We start from the raw sequence: 22,240 nt of genomic DNA, 5'->3' as shown, positions 1-22,240 counted from the left end.
TCCACTTTTTTTTATTCCGATGCTGTTTAATCACTATCTCCAAGGCTTAAGCAACGTAACAATACGGGATTCACGAAACACCAAGAACCGGCGAAGAATACATGTACTACACCAGCATCTAAAAGAATCCTTCGACCAAGGAAAAAAAATGGAGAATTCACCGCCATTGTCGCTTCCGGTTACAACAGATGGTTCAACATAAATTGGTAGAATTTCGCGACGTTCTTTTTTTAGAAAAGCGCCATCATCAAATGAAAGGCGGGGGAAAAACCAGGACTCATTGACTGAACAGGTACTACCAAAAGTTATCAATTTGTCATCGCGCAGTTTAACGGAACATGAAATAAATTTGCTTAGAAAACGTCTTAAATTTTGTCCTACTCCAAAATCAGATAAGAAAGAATTAGAATGCGATGTTTTGCGATTTTGTAGACAACTTAGATTAGAAGAAAAATATTTTTCTGACAATTACGATCAGTCCACAGAAAATTTACCACTTGTGAGAAATAAGTCTACTTATAATCCACCTAAATGTGACGATATTGTTTTAGAAGAAACTATATCTAGAGTAAAGAAACATCCGCTTCCTGTACAAAATAGAAAAAGTAATTTGTCTTATCAACTAAGAAAAGCACAAGAAAATTTAGCACAAGACAAGACAATAATTATTAAGGAGGTTGATAAGGGTGGCGCTGTTGTTGTCATGGATACTGACTACTATGCTAAAAAGATTAGGGAAATGTTATCCAACGACGAATTTTATAACGAATGTAATTCTGAACAGGATGAGATGACTTTTAAACAAATTGCAAACTTGGTTAACAGAGAAGGCGGTGAACTTCTTAAAGAGGAAATAGATTACTTAACAAATTTTTCATTTAAAACTAGTTACTTTTATGGTTTACCGAAGATTCATAAAAGCAGTCAAATTGCTAATGCTATAAAAGAACAAAACTCTGAGTATATTACTATACATTGTCCAACTTAAAATTCAGACCTATAGTCGGTGGATCTAATAGCGTTACACAAAGTCTAACGTGACGCTACCCAAATTGGAACACTTTTTGAAGATAATTGTAAAAATTTTCTTACTTGTGGTTGAATCCAGATTTTTTCTTACCATTCCACAAATAGATGCTTTTATTATTAATTTCATGATTTGTTTACTTATCAGCAGTGCATATATTTATAAATACAGAGCTTGGAAGCATGCCCGGTCCAGCCCTGTGTTTCAGCAGGTTTGAGTACCCAAAATGGAACACCTCCTAAATAAAGTTTGATTAATAAATGCCCATGCATGATAAAAAATGTTTGAATTGATTAAAAGAAAGTTCAAACATTTTTTAGTTTATTCAAGTCACATGTCTTTCAAAAATATTCCATTCAGCATTTATTTTTCTTGTTTTAAAATATATGGTGTTTTTTAGGGTTGTCGCACGATGTCGTTTCCCGGAGTTTTTCAAAATTTCATTATTTTCATATTTAAATACAGATAATAAGCAACTGGAAAGAAAATGACATATTAAAATTGTCACAGGTATTAGTCAGCACCTTAATTTTTGTTCAGAACTCTTATTGTTAGTATAGATTGTAAACTGAAAATTCTGTATCACATATTTTAAAAGTGTTTCATTTTAGGTAGCGTTCCAAATTGGGTAGCGTCACGTTAAGTCATTTTTTAGAAATCATTTTAAAACCACTTTGCCCTACAGTACCGAGTTTTGTTAATGACGATTTTGACTTTTTAACAAGGTTACCAAAAAAGGTTGTACCAGGTAGCAAATTGATTTCGTTTGATGTGGTTAGTTTATATACAAACATTCCTACCGAACTTGGTTTAAAAGCAGTCATTTTTGGCTAGAAAAACACACTGCTTCAATTGACAATCGAGCAAGTAAAAACTTTATTTTGGAAGCTTTGAAAATAGTTTTGAATAGAAAGGTGTTTTATTTTGATAATTCATATTATCGGCAATGTAAAGGTACAGCGATGGGGACAAAGGTTGCCCCTACGTATGCTACTTTGGTTCTTGGTTACCTAGAGGAAATGCTTTACAGAAACATCGGGAAAATAGACAATGAACAAGCTGAGTATTTAAGAAGGAATTTCATCAGATTTTTGGATGATTGTTTTATAATCTGGCAATCATATAAAAATGTTAATACATTATTTCAAGAACTTAATAAGCTACATCCCGATATACAGTACACAATGGCTTCTAGTACAGTAAAACTACCGTTTTTGGATATATCTGTACATATTAAAAATGGTGAAATCACTACTGACTTGTATTGTAAGCCGACGGATTCGCATAATTATCTTGATTTTTATTCAAATCAAGCAAGGCATGTAAAGCTAAATATCCCCTTTATTTTAGCGTCCCGTCTAATCACAATCGTAAGTGATAAAACTATTTTAGCTAAACGCTTAGATAACTTAGTTTTTTATCTACGCAAACAGCATTATCCACAAGAAGTTATAGATTACGGAGTTGAAAGAGCAAAAAAAGAAGGACCTATTCATTTAAGGAAATCGAATAAAGTGGAATCCAAAAGCAATATAATACCTTTTGTCAGTACTTTTAATCCAAACAACTACAATATTTTTCCAATTGTAAAAGGTTGTGAAGATTACATGAAAAATAGCGACAGAATGAAATTGATTTTATCTAACAAGAAAATAATAAATTGCAAGCGTCAACCTAAAAACCTTAAATGTATTTTATGTGCGTCAAAATTAGATTCAAAAATTCAAGATACTTCTGTCACTAAATGTATGCAAAAGCATTGCAAAACATGTGATATTATTATAGAGTGTAAAAATTATACATTCAAAAATGGTTTTCCTTTCAAAATTAAAACTAATATGAATTGTACATCCAAAAATGTCATATACGCACTTATTTGTAGAAAATGCTCAGATTTTTATATTGGTCAGAGAGGAATGGAATTGAGAAAGAGAGTTACATTACACCGACAACAAACCAAAACAGATCATCTCAGATATTTAGCAGTAAACGAACATTGTCATATGTGTGCTAATGATAACTTTTTTTATTTTACCAGTATATCAAATGTCTAATTCAGATCTTTTAAAAAGAGAAAATAAAGAAATGTATTTCATTCAACTTATGAAGCCTGTGCTAAATTCAGAACGGGACAAAGGAACTTCACATTATTTTTTATTTTGTCCTCATGTTTTTGTTAGTTTCTTCCAGAACCATTCTCATATCTTTATGTACCATGTTATGATACTATGGTACTTTCATAAGGAAAATTTGCATTTTTATTTCATTTCTTTATTTTCCTTATGAACCTTTATTTACCTTAAATATGTTGTAATATATACAGTTTCCTCTACAAAACTTATACATTCTTTGTAATTGTCGTCTTGAGAACTGATATCTTAATCTTATGGGAAATGTCACCACCTTGAGTATAAAAGTATTTTTGGGTTTGGTCAGTCTTATTAAGCTAGGCTTTTCATATTTTCTTCAGTACATAATCCTTAACAGAAAATTATACATCTGCTATTTACCGAAAAGCTCAAACCACATTGACTCTTCCGGTCAGTTCTGACACCGAGAACAATTGTTGTTGTCCGAGAATTAAAACAAGGTGAGCACTTGCAATTAGTCCCGGTCAAAGCCATTAGCATGACGTAACAGTATTAGTGACGGGTTGAGTTGAAATATTTGGGCGTAAAACCCCAGCTTACGTTTGACCAATCAAAGTTTTGTCATTGATATTTGTATTTTGAGTTAATTTTTATTATCCAATCAAATTCTCGTCTTTTCGCGGACAGTCACGTTAAAGTGTCTCTAGTGCCCAAATTCATCACTTCTCTCTGGGACAGAATAAAGACCACAGTAAACTTAATCGGCTGTCTCCTCATATTTTACAGGTGAGCATTTTCTATTTTATTGTATCTAAAACATGTACATTATTTTATAAAGTTTGTAACGTTAGCCAATATGCATCAATACTTTTTAGTTATTTTGTATCACGTCTCAAGAAAATACAATAATATATTTGAAATGTTAAATGCATTATATTTGACATTGAATGAATTCAGATATGATTTTTATATATATTTTTTAATGTAACTTACAATGACCGTATATAAGCGACCAGTCTACTGATTTTTTCCGTATTATCTGTTTTTATGCACATGTTGTGAATGAGGAATATTTAGCGAAAACTATATCAAATGCTTTGCAAAATTTATTTGTATATCACGGCATTGATTATGCATAAAATTAAATATTAGTAGTGTGCTACCTACTCTAAAAGTATAGCTGTTCAGAGTTATCGCCCTTTGGTTAAATGCTGCATCAGCAACTGTAAACATGGCAAGAGGTTTCAAAATATCCTTTATTCACAACTACAGATATTCTGTCCTTGTTCGACATGTATTTCCTTGTTCAGGTACCTGTTTGTTTTATGCGTAATTGATTATAACCTTCTGAACCTATGATTTATTCAAATCAACGCTTATTATATTTGAATACTGCTTTTCGCCCATTCACCTTTTACACCAACTTCGCTAGCCAAGGGTATTAAGTCCGATTCTCTTCCTACTACCCTTGGCATATCTCACTTCAGAACAGGTGTTTTTGCTTTCAAATTCTGATTGGATGCGGCTAGGTTCAGGCGACCAATGAAAACGCAGCTTTGATTTGTCAACAAAACTAACTGAAGCGGTAGTATAGTGACCTACATTTGTATAATGAGGCATCAGGCATATCTGTCAACATCAACTCCTAGCGAAATTAAATTACTATCTATTTAATCAATTAGATGTTTTATACCAGCTAAATGAACGTCTTGGAGACGTTGCTCTCCAAACAGATTGGAAAGTACGTGCGTGGTTTATGTTTCACAAATTAAACAATTAAAAGATATACTACGATCTCGTTACAAAATTGGACACTGCAGAACTTCTGCATGAAACGCAAAAACTGGTGTCCGAACTCACTAATAAACAAATGACTCACACACATGTTCATCTTTGGTATTTTCAATCTGTCGCAAACAACACGCGTGTTTCATAGGGCGCTGCCATTTTTTCACCCATACAACAATGATACGAGTTTTTTAATTGGTTGCTTATTACGTAAATGGAAGGGGCGCAACTGCGGTGATCCAGCAGGTGGCGCAGTGCGGGACTACCCGTTCTGAAGTCAGATATGCCAAGGGTAAAAGCAGAGTATCGGCTTATACCCTTGGCTAGCGAAGTTGCTTTTACACATGCAGATTCTGATATCTGAAATAACCATTGCATTGTTAATAAGCTGCATATATAAATACTTGGGTTCAGAATGTTATTATATTTCTTGCCACACTTATTTTATGTGAATACATATTTTATAATCTGAAACTGAGGTACTGTCTTAGTGTCAGGTTTTGAATATTATAATACTTATGCTTTTGTTTGTGTACATATAACATTATCTTTGGAAATTGTCTTTTGTGAATCTAAAATCCTATTTTTCGAATACTTTATGAGCTTGAAACATTTTGTTAATCAGAAGTAAGCACATTCAAAAGTCAATTATTTCAAATTAAAGAAACATTCACTATAAACATTTATTCTGTTAATGAGTTAAAATTAACTATTTTATCACAAGACAATTATTATGTTTTGTGTAATTCAAGATATTTACAATTCTCATTTTGTTATTTTGCTGAAGACTGAGGCATTAACAATACCTCTCACTGCAAGTGAACTCTACCACATCTAATTTCCCCCCATTTAAATATATTGATTATTCCCCTTTGTTCAAAGCTAAAGCCTTGACCTTTGAATTATTGTAAAGTCTCAAATTTAACAAGATCTTAACTTATGTTGGATTAATTTCAATGTAAATACAGCTCATTCATTTATTTTAATTCTACAATTGTAAATGTTCAAATAATCCTTATCATGTCCTTGTCCATTATTTGTAACTGACAATTAATCTCTATTAAGTCAATTGTCCATGTCCATCTTAATCTATAACTATGATGTTCTGTAATGATTTATATTTTGTATTATCACTTCTCTCTGGGACAGAATAAAGACCACAGTAAACTTAATCGGCTGTCTCCTCATATTTTACAGAAACTACATAAAATAAACCGAACACCAAAACGCGGTGAAAGTACTATGACGTCATGTTTTACAAATAAAAGAATTCAAACCCCTGAAGACCGGCATGAGCGGGGAAAGCGCTAGGGCGGAAAAAACTGTTTTATAGTTGTGTTTTCTTTCTATGTATATATACATGTATATATATATATAGTACAAGTTAATAAAATACAATTTGTCTGTTGAACTTGATATTAAAAAATCAACCATTTTGATTCACTATAACTTGAAAAAATGTGTTGATATATATTCTATAGAACAGATCCTTTCCATAATGCCCTGTTTAATATAGAAAAAAAATGAATTAACAAACACCGAAGTTTTTGACGTCACTTCTTGGTCTTTATTCGTACCATTTCATTAACTTCATATTTGAATAGTGAGTTTGAGCCAATTAGATACACAAATCTATACTATTGTCACAGTAACATGCCAGCACCTCATACTTGGCTATATGATAATGTCGTATCAAAAAAGAAAGCAGGAAACGCTTGCAAATGTCTTTCAACTAATTCATTGTCGGATAGTTGACATTGAAGGTTAAATTCTTTATACTTTGAGCCAATATCCAAAGGAAATATGTGTATTTCAGATAAAATTGAAGATTGCTCAATAAATATAGTAAATAGTTTGGATAGCTAATTTGTTTTATCAAAACTAAAAATGACTAAAATTGCAATAGCCACATCATGTCTTTATGTCATGTCAGTGATCCAGACTTCAATGTAAGTATGTTAATTCACCTTGTACAGTGTGGGTTTTTATAGTGTAGCATTGCAGGGAAAAGTAGAAGATAGATAACTCGTACAATAACATGACTGGTTGATACACTCTCAGTTGTTGCGTTCATACCATATTATACGTTACCTAACATAATGTTATCAGTATGGGTTAAAACTCAGCGGAACAAATCGTGTTGAATACTTGAAGAATAAACACCTATGGGCATATCAGGTACTGTACATGGGAAGTAGACCATGGGCTAGGGGGTCTCACATGCACCCATCCCCAACCCAAATCTCCGAACTATTTTTTCTGAACCCTTATATTATGATCCCCTGATCACAACCCAAAATGTTAACATTGCATACGTTTGGATGAACTTCCGTTTATGACGTCATCAAGATGGCTGGCCTTAAATGAAAGTCTTATTTTTTATTCACTGCGTACACATCTGTACGTGTGTTGGATAAGTTGGCCTTGTAATGTATTTGTTATTCTATTGTGGTCATTTTGATATCTCATTTGTCAAATTTGGTTGATAAATGTTAATGAACTTTTTTTTCCCATTTTCTACTGAAATTCGAGATGCCGGCCATCAGTGCCTGTGTGACCAGACTAGCCCATGGTCTAAATTCCTTAATCACGGAAAGCGAAACATATGGATGTAAAACGTTTTATAGTTACATTCATTTAATTTTCACATTGACGAATAGAACTTTTAATATGTTATTCCGCACCAAAAATTTTCAAGTCAAGTTGTGGTCCACAATTTCATTCCACATTTTTACAGTGTTATCAGTAATCTTGAAAAAATGGAGTCAACGTGCCTAGTATTTTGTGACATTTCTAAAGCGTTTGATCGTGTGTGACACAAGGGATTGGGTGTGAAACTGGCAAATTATGGAATAGGCGGGAAACTTTAAAATTGGTTAAAAGATTATGTTAGTAATCGTAGAAAACAAGTTTTTGTAGGAAATAGTAGATCTTCCGTTAAAACTACAAATGCTGGCGTTCCGCAAGGGTCAGTATTAGGACCCCTACTTTTTATTCTCTATATAAATGACATCACTGATAACCTTGAGAGTCTTTCCAAATTGTTTGCTGATGATACTTTTTTATTATGTTCTGGACCTTCACTTCTAGCAATCGAAACTAAAATAAATAATGATCTTGTTAAAATTCAAAATTGGGCAGACAAATGGATGGTTAAATTTAATCCCCTGAAAACGGAAGCTCTTCTATTTTATACCAGTATCTTCTCGGATGCATTTGGAAGTGTTTAGTGTGTACTTCTCTTGTCAACATCCGAAAAGAAAAAAGAAAAAAAGATTAGTATTTACCTTTATCGATATGTATAAAAGTGCGTACATAAACTAAGTACTCTCTCTCTCTCTCTCTCTGATGTATATTAAATTTTATATATGTAGATAAAATAGCATCTCGTTTAATGTTTAATTTATATGTAAACCTCTGTTGGGAAAGGGCTTTATATAATTTGGATAACTTGTGCCCAATCCCATTGCATATTTTGATACATTAACAATATGTTTAATTCAAATTAGTAATTGCAAAGTGCCTTCTTCATATGTGTTTTCACTTAAACAAATTATGTGTTGTAACTTATGTTTATAGGTCAACATACATGTTTATCTGTCTATAGAATTGATTTCCACTCAATTCATCAAATACATCAATAATGATTCTCTATATATTACTACAGGAAAACACAACTTCTCCTCAATTTCGCCCTGTTATGGTACATATAACTTTGACAAATGTGGGAAAAGTGTCAAGAAGAAAATACCAAAGAAGTTTTGTCCATAAATGGGATAACAATACAATGTTAAGACTGGTATTTTAATTATAATATGCACACTTGTATTACCTTTACCTATTGTAAAATAAACCTAGTCTACTCTTCAGGTCAATAGTATGATTTACTTTATAAATTCCTAACTCATGTGTAGAGTAGACTACAGTTGAGTTCGCAATGTTAAACTTTATTGCATTGAAAAGCCGAGATGTAAAACTGGGCTTACTTAAAAATTCAGAATGAGCTAGTGAAAACAACACATTTAAATGAAAAGAACATAAAGTAAATTCAAGTTATAGACATGTATATATATGTGTATACTCATTAATAGATTTGAAGTAAAGTAACTTACAATGTAAGCGTATTGATGAAAGCAATATGACGAATTAACTTACTTAAACACAATAATGTCACATAACTGCGTTTGTCGTGGTTGATATTTCAGATTTAGCATGTATTTTCTTGAAAACTTCCTAATAACAAAAGGTCATAGTTTACTGTTAATATCCAATTGCAATATGCCGGTCAGCCACCTTGTTACCGCATATGACCTACTACCAAGAGCACAGCATTACCTGTATCTGGTCTACAATTACATGACAGGTGTCAGCATGGAAACAATTAATCTACCTGAGCACCTGTTTCTAATTTCATACCTTCTGTATTTGTATATCACAGAGTTACCTGCTCTTCCGGATATATATATATATATTGTGACGTTATGTGTTTGGAAGCATAACGGAATACTGTTAGTGAAATATAATTCAATGTTGTTTGTAACGAACATTTTCATAGGCTTAAAAAACATGTTATTGTCTCATAACGAAAACAATGGCGTCACCGTTTATAACACTGTCTCTATTTTGATAAAAAAACGGCGCAATGATTTCACAGAAAAAATAGTACCTCACTTTTTTTTTTAATTTCACGTGACTTTATTAAGGATTCACTCGAATCTATTTTTATATAACGGAGTTATAACACAGAAATTAGGAGCCGTTTTTACTTGTTTCATATCTCCATAACAATGTACAAGTTAATACCTAACTAATGACGTAATATTCCATACCAAAAACATATCACTGATACTAGAGCTTACAAAAACGGATTTCCAACGTTTACGCAAAACATTATCATTTCTTCAAACTTAACTAACCATTTTTCCAACGTATCATATCACTTGCATTATTATATTGATACAATTTTAGAACCATGTGTGTTTAAGAAATTGTATTTATTATTACTAGAACACCACACTAACAGCATGAGGATATCATAATCATATCCTTGTTTACAACACTTTACAATTATCGATTCTGCTTTAATTAGACCATGTTTGCTTATATTTTAAATAAAAAAAAACATACGTAATGAAATGACCTGCCATTAATTTCATGTATAACACTATTAAACATATTGTTTTTATTGACAAGCACACAGTTCCTTTTGGTAATTAAAATGTTTTTGACCTTTCTACTCGGTAATTTAAATACTCGTGTCCTCTTATTTGTCATCACCCCCTCTCGGTAATTTAAATACTCGTGTCCTCTTATTTGTTATCGCCCCTCTCGGTAATTTAAATACTCGTGTCCTCTTATTTGTTATCGCCTCCTCTCGGTAATTTAAATACTCGTTGTCCTCTTATTTGTTATCGCCCCTCTCGGTAATTTAAATACTCGTGTCCTCTTATTTGTTATCGCACCTCTCGGTAATTTAAATACTCGTGTCCTCTTATTTGTTATCGCCCCTCTCGGTAATTTAAATACTCGTGTTATTGTTATCGCTCTCATTTAATACTCGGTCTATTGTTTCCCCCTCTCGGTAATTTAATACTCGTGTCCTCTTATTTGTTATCGCACTCTCGGTAATTTAAATACTCGTGTCCTCTTATTTGTTATCGCCCCTCTCTCGTAATTTAAATACTCGTGTCCTCTTATTTGTTATCGCCCCTCTCGGTAATTTAAATACTCGTGTCCTCTTATTTGTTATCGCCCCTCTCGGTAATTTAAATACTCGTGTCCTCTTATTTGTTATCGCACCTCTCGTAATTTAAATACCGTGTCCTCTTATTTGTTATCGCCCCTCTCGGTAATTTAAATACTCGTGTCCTCTTATTTGTTATCGCCCCTCTCGGTAATTTAAATACTCGTGTCCTCTTATTTGTTATCGCCCCTCTCGGTAATTTAAATACTCGTGTCCTCTTATTTGTTATCGCCCCTCTCGGTAATTTAAATACTCGTGTCCTCTTATTTGTTATCGCCCCCTCTCGGTAATTTAAATACTCGTGTCCTCTTATTTGTTATCGCACCTCTCGGTAATTTAAATACTCGTGTCCTCTTATTTGTTATCGCACCTCTCGGTAATTTAAATACTCGTGTCCTCTTATTTGTTATCGCCCCTCTCGGTAATTTAAATACTCGTGTCCTCTTATTTGTTATCGCCCCTCTCGGTAATTTAAATACTCGTGTCCTCTTATTTGTTATCGCCCCTCTCGGTAATTTAAATACTCGTGTCCTCTTATTTGTTATCGCCCCTCTCGGTAATTTAAATACTCGTGTCCTCTTATTTGTTATCGCCCCTCTCGGTAATTTAAATACTCGTGTAAATGAAATAATAACTCGTGTCCTCTTATTTGTTATCGCCCCTTCTCGGTAATTTAAATACTCGTGTCCTCTTATTTGTTATCGCCCCTCTCGGTAATTTAAATACTCGTGTCCTCTTATTTGTTATCGCCCCTCTCGGTAATTTAAATACTCGTGTCCTCTTATTTGTTATCGCACCTCTCGGTAATTTAAATACTCGTGTCCTCTTATTTGTTATCGCCCCTCTCGGTAATTTAAATACTCGTGTCCTCTTATTTGTTGTCGCCCCTCTCGGTAATTTAAATGCTCGTGTCCTCTTATTTGTTATCGCCCCTCTCGGTAATTTAAATACTCGTGTCCTCTTATTTGTTATCGCACCTCTCGGTAATTTAAATACTCGTGTCCTCTTATTTGTTATCGCCCCCTCTCGGTAATTTAAATACTCGTGTCCTCTTATTTGTTATCGCACCTCTCGTAATTTAATACTCGTGTCCTCTTATTTGTTATCGCCCTCTCGGTAATTTAAATACTCGTGTCCTCTTATTTGTTATCGCCCCTCTCGGTAATTTAAATACTCGTGTCCTCTTATTTGTTATCGCACCTCTCGGTAATTTAAATACTCGTGTCCTCTTATTTGTTATCCCCTCTCGGTAATTAAATACTCGTGTCTCTTATTTGTTATCGCACCTCTCGGTAATTTAAATACTCGTGTCCTCTTATTTGTTATCGCACCTCTCGGTAATTTAAATACTCGTGTCCTCTTATTTGTTATCGCACCTCTCGGTAATTTAAATACTCGTGTCCTCTTATTTGTTATCGCCCTCTCGGATTAAATACTCGTGTCCTCTTATTTGTTATCGCCCCTCTCGGTAATTTAAATACTCGTGTCCTCTTATTTGTTATCGCACCTCTCGGTAATTTAAATACTCGTGTCCTCTTATTTGTTATCGCACCTCTCGGTAATTTAAATACTCGTGTCCTCTTATTTGTTATCGCACCTCTCGGTAATTTAAATACTCGTGTCCTCTTATTTGTTATCGCACCTCTCGGTAATTTGTTTCGCCCTCTCGGTAATTAAATACTCGTGTCCTCTTATTTGTTATCGCACCTCTCGGTAATTAAATACTCGTGTATCTTATTTGTTATCGCACCTCTCGGTAATTTAAATACTCGTGTCCTCTTATTTGTTATCGCACCTCTCGGTAATTTAAATACTCGTGTCCTCTTATTTGTTATCGCCCCTCTCGGTAATTTAAATACTCGTGTCCTCTTATTTGTTATCGCACCTCTCGGTAATTTAAATACTCGTGTCCTCTTATTTGTTATCGCACCTCTCGGTAATTTAAATACTCGTGTCCTCTTATTTGTTATCGCACCTCTCGGTAATTAAATACTCGTGTCGTTATCGCACCTCTCGTAATTCAAATACTCGTGTCCTCTTATTTGTTATCGCACCTCTCGGTAATTAAATACTCTCGATCGCTCTCGTGTCCTCTTATTTGTTATCGCACCTCTCGGTAATTTAAATACTCGTGTCCTCTTATTTGTTATCGCACCTCTCGGTAATTTAAATACTCGTGTCCTCTTATTTGTTATCGCACCTCTCGGTAATTTAAATACTCGTGTCCTCTTATTTGTTATCGCACCTCTCGGTAATTTAAATACTCGTGTCCTCTTATTTGTTATCGCACCTCTCGGTAATTTAAATACTCGTGTCCTCTTATTTGTTATCGCCCCTCTCGGTAATTTAAATACTCGTGTCCTCTTATTTGTTATCGCCCCTCTCGGTAATTTAAATACTCGTGTCCTCTCTTATTTGTTATCGCACCTCTCGGTAATTTAAATACTCGTGTCCTCTTATTTGTTATCGCACCTCTCGGTAATTTAATACTCGTGTCCTCTTATTTGTTATCGCACCTCTCGGTAATTTAAATACTCGTGTCCTCTTATTTGTTATCGCACCTCTCGGTAATTTAAATACTCGTGTCCTCTTATTTGTTATCGCACCTCTCGGTAATTTAAATACTCGTGTCCTCTTATTTGTTATCGCCCCTCTCGGTAATTTAAATACTCGTGTCCTCTTATTTGTTATCGCACCTCTCGGTAATTTAAATACTCGTGTCCTCTTATTTGTTATCGCACCTCTCGGTAATTTAAATACTCGTGTCCTCTTATTTGTTATCGCACCTCTCGGTAATTTAAATACTCGTGTCCTCTTATTTGTTATCGCACCTCTCGGTAATTTAAATACTCGTGTCCTCTTATTTGTTATCGCACCTCTCGGTAATTTAAATACTCGTGTCCTCTTATTTGTTATCGCACCTCTCGGTAATTTAAATACTCGTGTCCTCTTATTTGTTATCGCCCCCTCTCGGTAATTTAAATACTCGTGTCCTCTTATTTGTTATCGCACCTCTCGGTAATTTAAATACTCGTGTCCTCTTATTTGTTATCGCACCTCTCGGTAATTTAAATACTCGTGTCCTCTTATTTGTTATCGCACCTCTCGGTAATTTAAATACTCGTGTCCTCTTATTTGTTATCGCCCCTCTCGGTAATTTAAATACTCGTGTCCTCTTATTTGTTATCGCACCTCTCGGTAATTTAAATACTCGTGTCCTCTTATTTGTTATCGCACCTCTCGGTAATTTAAATACTCGTGTCCTCTTATTTGTTATCGCACCTCTCGGTAATTTAAATACTCGTGTCCTCTTATTTGTTATCGCACCTCTCGGTAATTTAAATACTCGTGTCTCTTTTTGTTATCGCACCTCTCGGTAATTTAAATACTCGTGTCCTCTTATTTGTTATCGCACCTCTCGGTAATTTAAATACTCGTGTCCTCTTATTTGTTATCGCACCTCTCGGTAATTTAAATATACTCGTGTCCTCTTATTTGTTATCGCACCTCTCGGTAATTTAAATACTCGTGTCCTCTTATTTGTTATCGCACCTCTCGTAATTTAAATACTCGTGTCCTCTTATTTGTTATCGCACCTCTCGGTAATTTAAATACTCGTGTCCTCTTATTTGTTATCGCACCTCTCGGTAATTCAAATACTCGTGTCCTCTTATTTGTTATCGCACCTCTCGGTAATTTAAATACTCGTGTCCTCTTATTTGTTATCGCACCTCTCGGTAATTTAAATACTCGTGTCCTCTTATTTGTTATCGCACCTCTCGGTAATTAAATACTCGTGTCCTCTTATTTGTTATCGCCCCTCTCGGTAATTTAAATACTCGTGTCCTCTTATTTGTTATCGCCCCTCTCGGTAATTTAAATACTCGTGTCCTCTTATTTGTTATCGCACCTCTCTGTAATTTAAATACTCGTGTCCTCTTATTTGTTATCGCACCTCTCGGTAATTTAAATACTCGTGTCCTCTTATTTGTTATCGCACCTCTCGGTAATTTAAATACTCGTGTCCTCTTATTTGTTATCGCACCTCTCGGTAATTTAAATACTCGTGTCCTCTTATTTGTTATCGCACCTCTCGGTAATTTAAATACTCGTGTCCTCTTATTTGTTATCGCACCTCTCGGTAATTTAAATACTCGTGTCCTCTTATTTGTTATCGCACCTCTCGGTAATTTAAATACTCGTGTCCTCTTATTTGTTATCGCACCTCTCGGTAATTTAAATACTCGTGTCCTCTTATTTGTTATCGCACCTCTCGGTAATTTAAATACTCGTGTCCTCTTATTTGTTATCGCACCTCTCGGTAATTTAAATACTCGTGTCCTCTTATTTGTTATCGCACCTCTCGGTAATTTAAATACTCGTGTCCTCTTATTTGTTATCGCACCTCTCGGTAATTTAAATACTCGTGTCCTCTTATTTCGTTTATCGCACCTCTCGGTAATTTAAATACTCGTGTCCTCTTATTTGTTATCGCACCTCTCGGTAATTTAAATACTCGTGTCCTCTTATTTGTTATCGCACCTCTCGGTAATTTAAATACTCGTGTCCTCTTATTTGTTATCGCACCTCTCGGTAATTTAAATACTCGTGTCCTCTTATTTGTTATCGCACCTCTCGGTAATTTAAATACTCGTGTCCTCTTATTTGTTATCGCACCTCTCGGTAATTTAAATACTCGTGTCCTCTTATTTGTTGTTATCGCCCCTCTCGGTAATTTAAATACTCGTGTCCTCTTATTTGTTATCGCACCTCTCGGTAATTTAAATACTCGTGTCCTCTTATTTGTTATCGCACCTCTCGGTAATTTAAATACTCGTGTCCTCTTATTTGTTATCGCACCTCTCGGTAATTTAAATACTCGTGTCCTCTTATTTGTTATCGCCCCTCTCGGTAATTTAAATACTCGTGTCCTCTTATTTGTTATCGCACCTCTCGGTAATTTAAATACTCGTGTCTCTTATTTGTTATCACCCCTTCGGTAATTTATATATCGTGTCCTCTTATTTGTTATCGCACCTCTCGGTAATTTAAATACTCGTGTCCTCTTATTTGTTATCGCACCTCTCGGTAATTTATATACTCGTGTCCTCTTATTTGTTATCGCACCTCTCGGTAATTTAAATACTCGTGTCCTCTTATTTGTTATCGCACCTCTCGGTAATTTAAATACTCGTGTCCTCTTATTTGTTATCGCACCTCGTGTCCTCTCGGTAATTTAAATACTCGTGTCCTCTTATTTGTTATCGCACCTCTCGGTAATTTAAATACTCGTGTCCTCTTATTTGTTATCGCACCTCTCGGTAATTTAAATACTCGTGTCCTCTTATTTGTTATCGCACCTCTCGGTAATTTAAATACTCGTGTCCTCTTATTTGTTATCGCCCTTATCGGTAATTTAAATACTCGTGTCCTCTTATTTGTTATCGCACCTCTCGGTAATTTAAATACTCGTGTCCTCTTATTTGTTATCGCACCTCTCGGTAATTTAAATATCGTGTCCTCTTATTTGTTATCGCCCCTCTCGGTAATTTAAATACTCGTGTCCTCTTATTTGTTATCGCACCTCTCGGTAATTTAAATACTCGTGTCCTCTTATTTGTTATCGCACCTCTCGGTAATTTAAATACTCGTGTCCTCTTATTTGTTATCGTCCCTCTCGGTAATTTAAATACTCGTTTCCTCTTATTTGTTATCGCACCTCTCGGTAATTTAAATACTCGTGTACTCTTATTTGTTATCGCCCTTCTCGGTAATTTAAATACTCGTGTCCTCTTATTTGTTATCGCACCTCTCGGTAATTTAAATGCTCGTGTCCTCTTATTTGTTATCGCACCTCTCGGTAATTTAAATACTCGTGTCCTCTTATTTGTTATCGCATCTCTCGGTAATTTAAATACTCGAGTACTCTTATTTGTTATCGCACCTCTCTGTAATTTAAATACTCGTGTCCTCTTATTTGTTATCGCCCACTCTCGGTAGTTTAACAGTTTAACTGCATTGCAGTTTTGCAGCTGTCAGCGAGTTATGGACATTTATTATTAATGGACATTGTAAAATGAGTAATATGAAGAAGGTGCAGAAAACCGTAAATGACAAGCTAGTGTAGTGTCTCGTCTCGTCTGAATGTTAACTGTCTGAATAAATCACTGTGATGAAAACTGTGTAAACAATCTGTGTGTGTGTGTCTGGTGGCTGCAGGGGACGGGCTGTCTTTACATTTCTATAAACACAATGAGGACCTACCTCATCTTCACGGTCCTTATCTCTCTCGCTGTCGGTAAGTAACTTCTTGCCTTTTAAAGTATACATTTACACGGCATATTATAAGGGCTTTAATTTATAATTATGAACGTAACGTATTTTTATCCACAATGATCTCAAGGTCATCTATTAAGTAAGAATATTTCCCGATACATTGAATTGTGGTTTTAAAATGTTAATTAATTTAAATGTCAACATGGAGTGCAACTTAATGGTTTGCGATTGTAATTGGAAAAAAACCCCAAAAAGACAGTAGGTCTACATGTGCGTTTTGGACCCACATTTTTATCATGATATGTAGAATATTTCATAACAATAAGGAATATCGCCAGTCTAATTTTAAAGTCTCACACTAATATCATACATAAAGAAGGTTCATATCAAAAGAATCATTTGAATATATGATGATTTTACAAAGTAGTGTGATTGGAACAGAATAGCAAGATACATGGTCTCACATATGATCTGTAGGAATGAAGACAAAGAACAGCGCTTTTGTTTTCGTGTTAGCAAGCTTTAAATGTCTTTGTAAATAAACGTATCCCTAATATGTCTGCTATTAAATAGGTCTTTAAGATTACGTCCCTAGAATGTCATAGAGAGTGAATTAATTTATATATCATCATATCATAATCAGCAAAACTCAAACATTTAATTATGAGTTTGCGTCCTGTCTTGTTTAAAGTAGTCTAATTACATATACATAACCTGTAGTTTTTGCCATAACGTACATCTTATCCCTACGAATCTTGAACAAATTAAATTGTAGTTTGGTAACTAATGTGAAAGTGATGAAAGTTTGTGTTCAAGATTAGAATAATCTATTTAAATATGGAAATTTGTGTGCAAGTCCTTCTGTGAAAGGAAAATAATGATATTTATATGTCTTTTGAATAAAAAAAAGCATTTGGAAAAAAATTGTAGTTTGAACTTGAATAAATGTATAAATTCGTTTTAAATTTAGATATCCTGGCGTTATTTGTTATTTTTGCTTTTCCTAAAATATATTATGGAATTGCCCCAACACAAAATGTAAACTACGGTGTATATTTTTGTTAACATCCATTCTGTAGTGGTCCTTTCTGTGTACTTCTGTCTACATCTTAATTCAAATGTAACATTTGCATACACATAGAGCGTAATGTGTCCAAATTGTGACAAATTTCCTTATTTCATTTATATGTTAATGTTATTTCCTGCCAGATAGGAATTAATGTAGTGAAGTTTTTCACTTAAATGTTCTGGTTAGCTTAACAGAGATGTTAGATAGCCAGATATATTTATGAAATTTTTAATTTTTTGAATATTTAATTAAACTATTACACTCACAAAATACAAGGTAGCCTTTTACATATATTAACACGCAGATCGACTACCTCCTCATACCAATGGGAACCATATCAGAGAGGCTTACCTGCAGTTTTAACTTTGATAGACAACTTTTTGTTTTGGTGTAATTACTGTATAATCATTAGAATACCGATATAATGTCATCAGCAACATGTCATAGCGGATATTAATCTAGAATAGAGATGATCTGTGGCAAATTAGTAAGATCATACATGTTGACATTGCTGTTTATCGGCGTATAGAATAATGTACATTTGACATATTACCATTACCTCCATGAATCATACGTGTGAAGATGCTAGGTCGGTGGTTTTTTTATTGGGAGTTTCTGACTTTCTGCTATCTTTCAATCTCAGATGACCATAGAAAATAGAATGTACAACGAAAACAAATATTTACCAGGTTATTTTTGTGATATAGATGTATGGCATTGATCTCAACCCCTGTTCTTAAACTTTTGTCAATTATCGAATGTTTAATGATAGCTTTACCATTATGAAGGATATCAAGCTAGTCCTAAGCAAATTAAATTGATTATTTCAATTACACATAATGGTATCGCTGTTAGAACTATATAACTGTCATCAGCTGAACGTCAAATTGATGACAGTGTAGGTTATTACTCTTGTCATTTATAGCTTGTCTGAATAATTTACTTAAAACCCTGTATGGACATTGTTCATTAAAATGTACACCGTCCATTTTAATATCTAAAATTCACATTAAACCTTTTATGTATTTACAATTTTTGCTCCAAGTAACGCTTGTTGCCATAACGACTGTGAATCTTTATCTGCCGTTATAATAATATATCGTCAAATCTTTAAAATGTGTATTTGTATGATAAATTATCTTACAAGTTCACATAACTTTTTTTTGTATTTTACAATTTTTAACGACTTCGATTTATGATCTAGCGTTGTAGTTACAAATCTATAAAATGTGTATTGTATGATATGATATACTTCTAATTCTAACTAATGTCGTTGTTTTGGTGATTTCTATAGATCTGTAGCAGGTAAACCTAAAATCTATTGAGAACGTTTCCCTTTATAATACAATACAGAGTGTTCAAATCTCTTTAGCGAGTGTCATCCATAAAATAGGTGCCCGCTAACTCTGCCGGAGCTCCTGTAACCTAGAAGGTTCTCCTATTTAAGTATTAGCCACACTCTACCGTTGTGTTAGTAAGTTGTTGAAAAAAAACCTGTTATTGTGCTTCTATTTCAAAACCTTTAACGCACTTAAATTTGATCGCGCAAAGATGGTTATATTTCCTTTTTTATGTTTTAGCAGCGTCGGTGTATAAGTCTTGTGTGATATGATATACTACCAATTCTAACTAATGTCGTTGTTTTGGTGATTTCTATAGATCTGTAGCAGGTAAACCTAAAATCTATTGGGAACGTTTCCCTTTATAATACAATACAGAGTGTTCAAATCTCTTTAGCGAGTGTCATCCATAAAATAGGTGCCCGCTAACTCTGCCGGAGCTCCTGTAACCTAGAAGGTTCTCCTATTTAAGTATTAGCCACACTCTACCGTTGTGTTAGTAAGTTGTTGAAAAAAAACCTGTTATTGTACTTCTATTTCAAAACCTTTAACGCACTTAAGTTTGATCGCGCAAAGATGGTTATATTTCCTTTTGTTATGTTTTAGCAGCGTCGGTGTATAAGTCTTATAACTCCATACCCAAAGAAGACACGTCCATCTGTTGTAAGAGGGGGAACTGGGACTCGTGTTTGTGTGTGAACATGCGCAATGCTGGGATCTGTATAGACAAGAGATGTTACGGCTGTGACGAGTGTAAAGTACGTACGACCCATCAGGGTTCTCCTCAATGTGATTGGCACGTGCTAATTGATTTCTGTCTACCAACATTTACCTCGTATATTATATATACATGGCGTGGTGTAAATGTCATTTATTGTTTTTACATGTGATCAGTACTTAGCGTTGTCATATCATTTTTTCTTATTACAGATTTATTATTATAGAATGATATCTAGAATCTAATGCTTTAATGACCAAACAAAGGAACAACCCGGATTTTAAGGTATAAGTATCAGAGGATCATTCTTTGGTCCGGGATACAAAGTTTAGGAAAAAATAAAGTGAAACAATAAAATCCAACGATATCATATACTAATTTGACAAAAACATCTTGACTGGAGTTCTACTGGAAACCTTCTACAAGAAACCATTCCACACAGCACGAAAACAAAAATAGGTTAGCCTTTGTTCAATCTCTAAAAATATATGTTTAGAACGTTTGACCTTATTACTTACCATTACACCGATCACCCATGCTAATTGAACCCATACATGCTATTTTCGTCAAGATTTAATTCTACCTAATTCTACCTATGCTTAACTAACATTTCCAAAAAAAGTGAAGCAATAAGGGAGGTCTCCATAAGTTTGTGGTAATCCAACCTCTTGAACTATGAAGGGAGAGAGGCTCTATAGTTAATAACCCCTGTTACCTTCTTCGTATGTAACTTGTCCAACGCTACTGAAAAGTCCCCCTCCCCAAGTAACGCGTTTTTCACATCCACATGGCACCTCGATTCACGATATGACCCATATCCGAGAAATGTACTGGACATTGGGCATTACTTGACCCATGGTCGCGTGTCCTAGATTATGACTAACCGTCACCAAGGTATGTACTGGACACGGTACATTAGGTGACCCATCATTTCTGGGCAGTCTGTTTTGCCCTGGATCGTGATTATTTTCCTTGTATGTACCACCCACTCTCCCACTATTATATAACATGTCTGAAGTCTTTATGATACTGACGCCTTTCATATCATTGATTCAGTAGCTACTAGCTCACATCTTGTTACTTTTACGTAATTTAGCTTGGACGCGAATGTAAATGTTTCGAGAATAATTGTAGAAAACGCATATGGTTGCAGGTTTATCGATATGGCGCAAAATAGCGAAATTAAAGTACATTGTAGTTCACGGTTTACATAGATATAGACATGAATCAAATACATTGTTAATTGATGTATTTGTCTCTGTTATATTTCCATTATAGAGTAACGCTCACTAATTAAATTCATAATGATAAATATATACTGCTCTTCCCACAACCTTTACCACCTACATGTAAATGTCGCTTATTTGTAAACTGTCAAACACCATGTGATATTAGTATCATTGTCAGACAACATGTGATATTAGTATCATTGTCAGACAACATGTGATATTAGTATCATTGTCAAACACCATGTGATATTAGTATCATTGTCAGACAACATGTGATATTAGTATCATTGTCAGACAACATGTGATATTAGTATCATTGTCAGACAACATGTGATATTAGTATCATTGTCAAACACCATGTGATATTAGTATCATTGTCAGACAACATGTGATATTAGTATCATTGTCAGACAACATGTGATATTAGTATCATTGTCAGACAACATGTGATATTAGTATCGGTACATGATTCTCTAATGTTTGTATGTTTCATGACTAATGTCTCCTTATTTTCATTTTTAGGTGAAAATATGGAAATGATTGCCACGTGCAGTAGATGACTAACAATCTCAGATTTCAAACAAAGATCTGGACAACATGTTTCACGAATTCCTAGAGCCGAATGTGATGAACTGGACCAAAGCCAAAGACATATACAGAATAATTACTATCCAAGGAGATTTAGTCTTCATTGTATATACGTGTTTATGTATAAAAAGAAGAACAATTATTTCATATGATGATGAAAGAGGATTTTATTTACTGCGGATGGTGTCAATATTCTACAATGTGCAAATGCAATTTTACTAAAACTACTTATTGAAAATAAATGATAACTTTTTACAATATAAAATAGTATGAGGCAACAGATACATATACAATACATGGTGGAATATAACAGAAAAATCAGCACATTAAATATTATTTACAAATTTATATTAAAATACTGTCATTCTTCAA

General features: G+C 34.2%; 1 long non-coding RNA gene across 2 annotated transcripts; it reads left to right on the top strand.

The window, feature by feature from the left end:
• The first annotated feature begins 16,802 nt into the window (after positions 1-16,802).
• On the top strand, positions 16,803-22,240 carry LOC138332091 (uncharacterized). 2 transcript variants are annotated; one of them, XR_011209770.1, is made up of 3 exons: positions 16,803-16,946; positions 19,943-20,091; positions 21,803-22,240. It is a non-coding gene; the product is annotated as an uncharacterized lncRNA (long non-coding RNA). The 2 variants fall into 2 exon arrangements; XR_011209769.1 differs by having other exon boundaries at positions 16,806-16,946; positions 19,940-20,091.

Source organism: Argopecten irradians, chromosome 9 (assembly GCF_041381155.1).
Source record: "Argopecten irradians isolate NY chromosome 9, Ai_NY, whole genome shotgun sequence".
NCBI classification, from domain to species: domain Eukaryota; kingdom Metazoa; phylum Mollusca; class Bivalvia; order Pectinida; family Pectinidae; genus Argopecten; species Argopecten irradians.
This window is presented reverse-complemented; position numbering and strand designations above follow the sequence as displayed.